The sequence below is a fragment of the Herpailurus yagouaroundi genome, unplaced genomic scaffold (assembly GCF_014898765.1).
Source record: "Herpailurus yagouaroundi ecotype Mexico unplaced genomic scaffold, PumYag 207, whole genome shotgun sequence".
NCBI lineage: Eukaryota > Metazoa > Chordata > Mammalia > Carnivora > Felidae > Herpailurus > Herpailurus yagouaroundi.
In genome coordinates this window covers 3,642,045-3,651,107 of record NW_024412438.1, presented here as the reverse complement: position 1 = coordinate 3,651,107, position 9,063 = coordinate 3,642,045, and the positions used below count along the sequence as shown (strand labels likewise).

Here is a 9,063-nt window from a genome sequence, read left to right as displayed (position 1 = left end):
CCCCCCCCCCCCCCCGCCCCGAGAAGGTGACAGCCAAGCAAAGGTGTGTGTGGGTCGAGTTGTGCCTGGAAAGATTAGACGGTCATCCTGCTAGAGCCCTTCCTGCCTCGTACAATTACAGGATCGCTTCTGTGCCCCTTGCACCTCTGTTGCTCTCCCTTCAGGAGTCGACCCCAAGCCCAAGGAATGCCTGGGACTTCTGGAACGTATGTATGCCAATCTCCAGCTTCAGACCCAGCTCGCCCAACAACAGATGGCTATTTTGGAAAATTTACAAGCATCTATGACACATCTGGCTCCTGGGAGGGGAAGCAAGAACTCTGCCCTCCCGGCCTTACCCCGTAATCTGTTGCAAAATCGCCTGCCCCCATCCAGTAAATGACTTGTGGAACAAAGTTCTTGTGCATGTTTTTTCCTTTATCCCCAGCAAACTCCTGGTGGAACCTGGGCATATGCATCCCATCCACGGTTGGTTAGTTCACATGTTCACAATAAGGGCTCACCAGGTACAAAGTGCTGGACAAAGCACTTGGGGATACATCTCACAGAAGAGTCAGTCTCGGGGGATTTACTGTCCAACAAGGCAACGAAGACAGGTAATCCATTGCAAAATGTAGTGGTACCGAAACGGGGACTGGAAGTGGGGAGAGGCCTCGAGGAGGATGCCGCTGGGTCATCCTTGGACTCTGGCTGCAGGAGGTGAGCTTATGATTGCCTGCGACGGAGGGGCGGGGTGGGTGCCATAGATAGATGAAGTAAGCTGGTTTCACGTCACTTGGGAGGCTTGGACAAAGACCTAGGCGTAGTAGAATAAGTCATTAGAAATTGAGAGAAGAGGGGCGCCTGGGTGGCTCATTCCGTTGAGCGTCCGACTTCAGCTCAGGTCATGATCTCACAGTCCGTGAGTTCGAGCCCCGCGTCGGGCTCTGTGCTGATAGCTCAGAGCCTGGAGCCTGCTTCAGATTCTGTGTCTCCCTCTCTCTCTGCCCCTCCTCTGCTCATGCTCTGTCTCTCTCTGTCTCAAAAATAAATAAAATTATTAAAAAAAAAAAAAAGAAAGAAAGAGAAGAGACTCCCCCCTCCCCAAATAGGATGTGAGGTTGAATATAGAGCAGCTGAGAACTCACAAGACAGTTTTCCCTGGGCAGTTGTACAAATGTCAGCCATTAGAAGCCCTGATTTTATTTGAGGCACTAGAGAGCCTTTGGAAGCTTTCAAATAGGAGCGGGGCACGCAGAAGTTCACTTACCCAAAGGAAATGAAAACAAGATTTTGAAGAGATATCTACACTCCCATGTTGACTGCAGCATATCCACTGTAGCTAGTGCAGGGAAACAACCTAAGAGCTCCTCAAATGACACATGGATAAAAAAGTTATGGTACATATACACAGTGGAGTTTAGCCACGAGGAGGAAGGATATCCGTCCAATTTGCAAAGACATGGATGGACTTTGAGCACATTATGCCAAGTGAGGTAAGTCAGAGAAAGACAAGTACTATATAATATCACAACGCAGAACCTAAAAAAAAAACAAAACAAGACAGTAAGATAGTGGTTACCAGTGGACGGGGAGTTGGGGGCAAACGAGTGTTAAATAAGCCACAGTTATCTAATCACAGTGTAACGAATATAGACAATAATATCACACTATAAGTTTGTAATGTGACATAGTTACAAAGACACTGATAATGCAGTATATAAATGTACCAAAGTAACATTGTTCGCCTTAAATTTAGACAATATTATTTGTCTAATATATTCAATAAATTTGTTTTTAGGTCATGCTCGATGGAAGATATTCCAGGTCCATGGATAGGAAGACTCAGTATTGGTAAGATGTCACCAACCTGATCTAGAGGTTAAACGTAATGTCAGTCAAAATCCCAGCAAATTATTTTGTTGATATTGACAGACTGATTCTAAAGTTTCCATGGAGAGGCAAAAGACCCAGAATAATCAACACGATATTGAAGAAGAACGGAGTTGGAGGACTGATGCTCCCTGACTTCAAGACTTACTAATATAAAGCTACACTAGTCAAGACAGTGTGGTATCGTGAAAGGCTAGACAAATAGACCGACGGAACAGAATGGAGAGCCCAGAAATAGACCCATATAAACATAGGCAACTCCTCTTTGACAAAGGAGTAAAGGCAATCCAACGGAGAAAGGATAGTCTTTCCTTTTTTTAAAAAAAATTCTTTTTTAATGTTTATTTTTGACAGAGAGAGGGAAACAGAGCACGAGTGGGGGAGGGGCAGAGAGAGAGGGAGACACAGAATCCAAAGCAGGCTCCAGGCTCTAAGCTGTCAGCACAGAGCCTGACGTGGGGCTCGAACTCATGAGCCATGAGATCATGACCTGGGCCGAAGTCAACTGACTGAGCCACCCAGGCGCCCCAAGGATAGTCTTTTCAACAGTGTTGGGACAACTGGACATTCACAAGCAAAAATGTGAATCTAGGCTCCTTTCTTTCTCACCCCCTGTCCAATCCTTCAGTAAACCCTATCAGTTCTAGCTTCCAAACAGATCCAGAGCCCGATTGCTTCTGCCTTCTCCTCTGGGACCACTACCACCAGCTCTTGCCTGGATTGTCGTGGTGGCCTCTCACCTGGCTGCCTGCTTCCACTTATCCCTACAGCTCATGCCTCCCAGGCAGCCAGAAGGATCCTTTAAAATAAGAAATCAGATCATATTACTTCTATGTTTTTAACTCCTCAGCTTTTCCCCATTATCCTCACAACAAAGCCACATTCCTTCCCAGGGCCTTGATCCCTACGTGTGCCGCCCCGCCCTTCCCTGCCCCGCCCCCTTGTTCACCACCCTACCCACCCTGGTTCCACCTCGGAGGAATGCGAGTCTCCTGAGGCGTACCCCAGCCAGCCAGTCTCATGCCCACCCCACCCCCTTCCATCACTCTGTCCTCTCTCTCAGCCTTGTTTACATCAAACCTCTCACGGCATTCTATATAGCTATGTGTGTGTGTTTATTGAGACGCCCCCACTAGAAAAGCATCTCCTTGAGGGCAAAGTCGGTGTCTGTTTGTTCACTGCCAGTGTCCTCAGGGTCAAAGCAGGGCCTGCTTGACCTTGCAATGTGCGGCTCAATCAACAGCTATGAAATGAGGGGCTGAGACGCTATGACTTGGTTTAGCAACAGTAAGAGCCCCAGATTTCACGGCCCCCCGTGAGTCAGGGGCTCAGTACGCTGGCCGGGGCTGCAGGAGGGAGACCCAGAGCACGCAGCCCTCGTCCTCAATGTGTCCTCGATGGGGCCAAGTTCTCCTGTGCCCCCGGCCCCATCCAGCCCCTCTCTGGCCACGAGCCCTTGTCGGGACTGTAGCGCCCACCTCCCCACGTTCGCCAGTCTGCCCCCTGCCCTGGGTCAGGCGTCTCACCAGGCCCAGGGCAGAAACCTGCTTTATTACTGTTCTTTCCTGGGTCATATGCGAAGAATATTTCTACTCAGTTGCTCCCTATCCAGAGAAGAGAGGTGTTCATCCAACAGCCTCACGTTTGGGGAAGACAGGCCGGGAGGACGGGGCCGGCCCAGGAGGGGGGAGCGAGGGTACGGTCCCCGGAACGGCTCCTGGCAGAGGGAAGCGGTGGGACCCGAGCCAGCTTTCCTGGCTGGTCCAGGGTGGAGTGTGGTTCTGGTTGGTTCCGTGGCGCTGGTGGAGTCCTTGGGCCAAGTGAGGAAGAGCAACTGGGGTGGGGATGATGTTCTGCCCCCCGCCCCCTTTCGCTGCGGTCACATCCCCGTGAGCCGCCGCCCCGAGTGAGCCCCCTGCACCCCACGTTCCTTCTGGCTTTTCTCTTAAGAGGCCCCACCCAGGCACGTGAGAGTTCACAGAACAGCCCTCCTTTTATGTTCACCCTGTCCTTTGTAACGCGACTGAGGGTCGGTCCCCGCCCCCCCCAAACAAATCTCCCCTAGGCCGCTAGCCCAAGGAAAAGAAATGGCCCGAACGGTTTATTTACGTTTCCTTAGTAACAGCGGTAAGGACACGACTCCCGCTGCTGCAGACATACCGGGTGTCACGTGCTTTGTGGACGTCAATCCTCACAATAACCCCGGTGAGGTGAGTCCTCTCCCTGTAACGGGAGGACGCGGAGGCTCGAGGCTTGGTAAGCAGCTCGGACAGAGCCCTCACCTTCTGCATTTTGTTGTCTTCCAGAACTTTCACCGATGGGGGGTTGACCTACAGACCTGCAACAGCACAGGCAAGGATTAAACTTCAGAATCAGGGCTGCCGTGAGGCCTTAGCAGCTGGGACAGCATCCCCTCCGACTTGGCGGAGAACAGAGTGTCTTTCTGTCCCATGCGGTGGCGGTGGAGTGTGGAGGACAGTCCCCAGAGCCCGGCACAGCCCCTGGCACTCAGCAGGAACGCGGAGAGAGTTTCGTGAATGGAAAAAACGGGGGGTTTGAGATCGTTGCCTCTCGACAAACTTCTTTCTAAGTACTGTCGCTTTAATTTTTTTTATATTTTTAATGGTTATGTATTTACTTTGATAGCGAGCACACATGTGCATGAGCAGGGGGAGGGGCACAGAGAGAGAGGGAGAGTGAGAAGCCCAAGCAGGCTCCACGCTGTCAGCGCAGAGCCCCACGTGGGGCATGAACTCACAAACTGTGAGATCACCACCTGAGCCAAAATCCAGAGTCGGTCACTTAACTGACTGAGCCACCCAGGTGTCCCTAAAAAATCTGTCTTAAGTACACATTTGGTAAAGTTTACTTATTTTGAGAGAGAGAGAGAGAGAGCGAGCGTGCACACGTGAGAGCAGGGCAGGGGCAGAGAGAGAGGAGAGGGCGAATCCCATGCAGGCTCTGTGCTGATAGGGCAGAGCCAGACTCCGGGCTCAAACCCACTAACTATGAGGTCATGACCTGAGCCACAATCAAGAGCGGGAGACTGAGCCACCAGGAGCCCCTGATTTTTATTTTTTTTTTTTATTTTTTTTTAACGTTTATTTATTTTTTTTGGGACAGAGAGAGACAGAGCATGAACGGGGGAGGGGCAGAGAGAGAGGGAGACACAGAATCGGAAACAGGCTCCAGGCTCTGAGCCATCCGCCCAGAGCCTGATGCGGGGCTCGAACTCACGGACCGCGAGATCGTGACCTGGCTGAAGTCGGCCGCTTAACCGACTGCACCACCCAGGCGCCCCATCCCCTGATTTTTATTTTACAAACGAAGTAAGCTTAAACATGAGTGATCTGACCACCTTTCGCGTGGACACCAACACAGCGAAGTCCCGGGGGGAGAAAGCCCTGACTGTGAGCACAGTGTTCTGCACGGTGCCCACGGCGCCTGTGGCTTCAGGAGAGACTGAGGCCTGGGGCTTGCGCAGCCCCAGAACAAGGGCATCGAGGGGCCCTCTAGCACAGCCCCTTTTCTCTTCGCACCAGAATGCTGGCCAGAAAGGGATCCTCCTCCACCCAAGGTGTGAAATCAGGCCAAATCTCAGAGAGAGCACTGCTTCCTCCGGGAAGCCCTCCCTGACCACCGCCACCACGGGTGAGCCCAGGCTCTGTCCCCATCACAGCCCTCTGCAGCCTGACCACCTATGCATATACATCCTCCTGAGGGCAGGGGCTGCCTTGTTCCGCTGGCTGTCTGGCCCAAGCACAGTGCCCGGTACGCAGCAGGTGCTCGGTATGTCTGCTGAATGAAGGAAGGCTCTGCCTTTCCCCACATCTCCTCGGTTCGAGAGCTGTTGTGTCGCTGGGGCTGCTGGTCTCATGGCCCTTCCCCAGTGTGCTTGTCCCAGGCCCCTGGCCCCTCCAGCTGTGACAGGACAATGCATGGAGACTATCTGCTCCTCTGCCTGTTCCTGTCCTCAGAGGCACCACGTGCCCCACAGTGTGCCAGACACAGTCATTTCTTCTCTCTGCTCAGCCACTCAGAACCCTAACAATCATCACATCTGTTGACGGCTGAGAAGCTCCCAGCACTCTCTACATTCACTGTGCAGAATCCTTAAAACAGTTCATAGAGGTGAGGAAACGAACTCAAAGAGGGCTCAGTAACTTGCCCGAGGTCCCTCCCTGAAGATGTAGTGAATGAACGAATGAACGAACGAACGAGAGTCTTAAAGACTGGCGCTTTGTCACTTCTCTCCTTTGTTCCCATAACCCTGGGGGTAGCTCAGTGGAACTAAAGGAACCAGGTGGCTCTTTTGGGGATTCCTGAGGCAAGAGAGCAGGGAGTCGGGAGGAGGTGACCCAGGGCCGAGCAGCTTCCAGCAACCCTGAGTTACTCAGTAACCCGAACCCCAGTCCCCACAGACAGCCTGACCACGCTGGGCCAGTGCAGGCGGCCGACTGCAGTTCCCCCGTGGCCACCCTTCAGGCGGCCTGCTGATCCCAGCTGGAGACTGGACAAGGAAGGTCAGGGACTGGGCAGACCCCAAGCCAGCAGGATGGGAGCTGGTAACAGAGTCAGGAGCCTCTTGGGGGAGTCTGGGGTGGAGGGAGGAGGAAGAAAGCCCCCCATTCCACCAGAGTCAGGGCCAGAGGAGGAAGAGGGAACAGACAAGGGCCCTGACATCACTTGGGAGTTCCAGAAGAAAACCATGGATGGAGCCTCTTCATTCTAGGTGGTGGGCCAGAGGAGCCCTCACAGGTGGAGGCCCGCCAGGAGAGCCCTTGGGGGAGGGGGTGGGCTGGGGGGGGGGGAACCTTCAGAAGGGGAGGACTGTCAGGGTCATGCCCTCTGCCGGATGAGGGGTGACATGAGCTGGTACCACGAAGTTGTTGAAATAGAACGATCTTTCCATGCAGGTTGGTAAACAGATGTTGCCCAAATACCTACCCTCCACAAACTGGCCCAGGTATTCTGGCCTTTCCAGGGGCCCCCTCTCGACTTCTCGACATCCAGTAGATAAAAGGTTAACCCCTGCCTGGCCCAGGGGCCTCCAGGACCCAACTGTGTTACACATTTTGATGAGAATCTCAGGTCACGGCCCCAGGACCTGTACTAAACAGTTGTTGAATGAATGAATGAACAACAGAGGAGCGAGAAATCAGAGATCCAGAGGCATTCAGAGACTAAGAGAGACAACAGGTGAGACAGAGGTCAAAGAGGCTGGAATCAGCAAGGAGGCTCCCAGAAGACGCTCTCTCTGGTTCTGCAGCTTGTGAAGGCTCTTCCCCTGGCAGAGCCTGTCCAGACCCTGCCTGGACAGCCCAGAGCCGCGGCCCCCCCCCCCCCCGGCCCAGACAGGGCCCAGGAAGCAAGCTGTGTCCTGGGGCAGAAGGCTGGGCCTAGAAGGATACCCCAGATGAATTGTCCAAGAATCATTATCCAAAGGCTGCTGACCAGACATCTCCCACCCCCACCCCCTGCCCCTGCAGAAGGAGCTAAAAAACAGCCTTCTTGCTGACCAAGTAGTGACAGAGAGCCTCTGGGCCAGGGGCCAGGGGCCACTGAGGGCCAGAGAGCCTGCTTGGTCGGCTGGGAGCAGTGCTATCGAGGTGACCCCTGCCCTCCTGGGCCCGCTTGGCTGGGCGCTTACTTAGGTCAGGAAGCTGGACACCTAGAATCCAGCTGTCCCGCAGGGTTCGCCCTGGGCTGGAGGCTCAAGCCGACTGCGGGAGGGGAGGAGGAGGGGAGGGGCTGCAGAAAGGGCAGCCGGGGAAGCAAGGAGGAGGGTCAGCGATTCCACCATCACCCCCCACCCCCCGCCCCTTCGTGAGACCCGGCAAGCGCCATTCCTAGGAGGAGCTCACTTCGAATCTGCTCTGGGGGAGAGGCTGGCCCCTCTGAGCCTAGACCACGTCTTCTGGGAACGGCAGGGGCCCGGGACTCCTTTGCTAACACGGACAAGCCCCTCCCACACAGTAGCCCCCTCAGACTGGGCTGGGCAGCAGGGTGGACGGAGAGCCTCCCCTTCCACCAGCTCCAAAGAGACCGGCCTTCAGCTTTTCTTCCTTGAAGCCCCTGTGGCACGCAGGTGTCAGAACTGATAGCAGCGGGGTCGCCCCCCTGTGAGAGTCCTCCCGCCACCCGGCCCCCACGGGGTAGAGGCCGCGTGCCTCAGCAGGGCCTTCGAGGCCTTTCTAGACTCCCCACCCCCAGCTTCAGTCCCTGAACACACTGGACACTCACAGGGCCAGGCTTCTGTCTCCACAGGTCCCTTCTAGAAATATCCCCTCTTTCTTCTTCACTTGCCCCATTTCTAGGTGGTCCTTCTAGACTACCTGCAGACATACCTCCCAGGAAGCAGTTCTCCACGTCTGTGCCTGCACTCACCCTCACCACAGTGGGCTCTCCTCCTGGGCCCCTAGGGCCTCTGCAACTGCTAGGGTCACACATTCACTCCGGTGGGCATTCGGTTTCCTCCCAGGTGTCTGTCTCCCCACAGGACGGTGGCTCCTGGAGGGAGGGGTCGTGTGGTTCATCTCCAAAGCCTGGCTCACAGTAGATGTCAGTGAGTCTGTCTCCTTACTGTCTCCCAGGACCCCCACCCCCTCCGTGGATGTAGGCCTTGCTTGTGTTACCAGTGGCTCCTGACTCCTGGGGGAGAAGACCCTCCTCCATCTAGCTGTTCAGGCTGCCCCGGGCCCCTTATCCCGGTGCAAGTGTACAGGGAACCTAGCTGTCAGCGTGGCCAGCTGCTGCTTGGCTGGGGTGCAGACCCAGCTGGGAGGCTTAGGAGGCTTGGGGCGAGGTGAGGGCTCAGAACCCCCCTCCCCCCAGTCAGGTTAATCATCGATGCCTGGACGGCACCTCCGTTTTGCATCTGGCTTGGGAAAAGATTGAGTAACCGCTCAACTCTCTCTCTCTGGTGTTTACCCTGGACGGCCAGGCCGGGGGCCTTAAAGAGCCTCTTATTTCTTGGGACACATTCTGTAAACTAACACTACGTTTGAGGGGGAGGGGGCCTCTCCTTTCCCCAACCCCGCCACCCCGGGTCCCTCGGTTGTGCCCCATCAGGGCAGAACACAGGGAGCCTTTCCAGGGCCATTTCCACGGACCTGTCCCAACCCGAAGACAGCCAGGGGCAGCCAGGTGAAGGGAGACAGGACAAGGGGGTCCGGACGCCCCCTCTCCGCC

At 54.9% G+C, this 9,063-nt stretch overlaps 1 long non-coding RNA gene across 1 annotated transcript; it reads left to right on the top strand.

Annotated features, from left to right (window-relative positions):
• Window positions 1-1,536: 1,536 nt before the first annotated feature.
• LOC121015597 (uncharacterized) lies at window positions 1,537-4,495 on the top strand. The gene is made up of 3 exons (XR_005783896.1): window positions 1,537-1,833; window positions 3,992-4,082; window positions 4,179-4,495. It is a non-coding gene; the product is annotated as an uncharacterized LOC121015597 (long non-coding RNA).
• Window positions 4,496-9,063: the final 4,568 nt, after the last annotated feature.